The sequence below is a fragment of the Octopus sinensis genome, linkage group LG28 (genome assembly GCF_006345805.1).
Source record: "Octopus sinensis linkage group LG28, ASM634580v1, whole genome shotgun sequence".
In the NCBI taxonomy this organism is placed as follows: Eukaryota; Metazoa; Mollusca; class Cephalopoda; order Octopoda; family Octopodidae; genus Octopus; species Octopus sinensis.
Window position 1 is genome coordinate 2,732,893 of NC_043024.1, and position 2,500 is coordinate 2,735,392.

The window sequence follows — 2,500 nt, forward strand, 5'->3', positions numbered from 1 at the left end:
AAATAATGGATTAGTTAAAATTCTGCAGAATATGAATTGAAAATAAATGAAAACAGAAGGATGACAAAACAACAGTTAACATTTTTAGTTTGGATTTCGATATTTTGGGGCTAAAATGACTTCGTCTTCATGAGAAGATGGAAGATGGTAGTGAGATGGCATCTATTAAAATAGATGTTTTTGATCGATTTTGGATTCTTTGCCATCAAATTTGAATTCTTTGCAAACAAATTTGAATGCAAAGAATTCAAATTTGAGGCAAACTAGATCGAAAATATCTATATTTAATTTTACTTTGTTGCGTAACCCAACGTCAGATGTGATGTGATCAGGAAGATTCTATGATGAGAGCCAGTCCAGCCGTGACCAACATGTCTTTTATTCATACACAATGCATCCAAGACCCCATCAGCCAATGTGTCTAACCATTTCTTTGATGAATTAAAGTGAGATATGAAGAAGATATAGTTGTTATTTCTAGCAGATCAGGAAACCATGTAGAGGCTCTTTCACCGCTGTTGATAGTGTTTTGTAACCCTAGGTCAATCGTATCTGAGTTGATCTACAATTTAGTATTGGTCATTCCATCTTTTGGTCAGACACGGTGCATCAAAAACTACCTTAATCAATGAGACCTCCCTCTTTCAACATATTTGGATGGGATTTGAGGGTGATTGCCCACAGGGGGCTAAACAAAGAGGGGACAAACAAGGACATACAAAGGGATCAAGTCGATTACATCGACCCCAGTGCATAACTGGTACTTATTTAATCGACCCCGAAAGGATGAAAGGCAAAGTCGACCTGGGTGGAATTTGAACTCAGAACGTAACAGCAGACGAAATACCGCTAAGTATTGCACCCGGCGTGCTAACGTTTCTTACTTCTTTATTGCCCGCAAGGGGCTAAATATAGAGAGGACAAACAAGAACAGACAAAGGGATTAAGTCGATTACATCGACCCCAGTATGTAACTGGTACTTAATTTATAGACCCCGAAAGGATGAAAGGCAAAGTCAACCTCGGTGGAATTTGAACTCACAACGTAACGGCAGATGAAATACTGCTAAGCATTTCGCCCGGTGTGCTAACATTTCTTATTTCTTTATTGCCCACAAGGGGTTAAACACAGAGGGGACAAACAAGAACAGACAAAGGGATTAAGTCGATTACATCGACCCCAGTGTGTAACTGGTACTTAATTTATCAACCTCAGCAGAACTTGAACTCAGAATGTAATGGCAGACAAAATATTGCTAAGCATTTCACCCGGTGTGCTAATGTTTCTTCCAGCTCGCCGCTTTCCCATAAGTAGTTTCTGGTTAGATTACATAATAACTGGTGCACTGATAATTCTATTTTGTAAATGCAAGTGGAATATTTACAATATTCCATGAAATTCTTCATATTTACAACAAGAGATTCCAGTCATATCTCAACTCATATTCATACAATCACATAAAAAGCACCATCCGTTTGTGGCCGTTTGCCAGCTCTGTCTGGCACCTGTGCGGGTGGCACGTAAAAAGCACCCACTACACTCACGGAGTGGTTGGCGTTAGGAAGGGCATCCAGCCGTAGAAACACTGCCAGATTTGACTGGGCCTGATGAAGCCTTCTGGCTTCACAGACCCCAGTAGAACCGTCCAACCCATGCTAGCATGGAAAACGGACGTTAAACGACGATGATGATGATGATGACTAACGGAACCAGTGAATATTTCATGGAATCAATGGTAAACCTTTTGGGTTATTTCTGAAAAGTTTATCCAAAAAACCCGAAAGCGTAACCTGTGTTGTGTCTGTATCAAAAGATAGTCACCCATCTTTTATTCATAGAAAAGTGAAGGAAACTGGAATATGATAATGACTCAATGAATTTCATATAGCTTACACTACCGTCAGAAATTAATTAGCACCCTTGATTTGCTCACCATGAAGCATGGTGGGGGTGGTCTGATGGTGTGAGGGGCGTTCAGCTACAGTGGTGTTGGGCGGCTCTATGCCGTCGAAGGCAACATCAACGCAGCAAAGTACGTTGAGATAGTACGGAATGCTGCCTACCCTCTGCGGGATACCTCTTTGGTGGCGAGGAGTACGTGCTGGCCAGTCACCTGACCTGAACCCTATTGGGAACCTCTGGAGTCGATTGGGTAGGGATTTGAATGTGCAGCAATACAGGAACCGACATGAGATGTTTGGGGCACTTCTTGCTGCATGAGGGGCCATCTCTGCACAGTACCTGCAGGCACTCATAGACAGCATGCCGACCCGCGTAGCAGCTGTCATTGCTGCCAAAGGAGGAGCAACAAGATATTGACTAAATTTCACGATTAATAACAATTATGTGGTATGCTGGGATATGTTTTAATAAATTTTTGATTAAAAACGAGTTCGTTTCTGATAATAAGTTAATTAAATTAAGAAAATGTAACAGAATGTAGAAATTTGAGAAGTGCTAATTAATTTCCGACGCAAGTGTATATATTTTATGCACAAT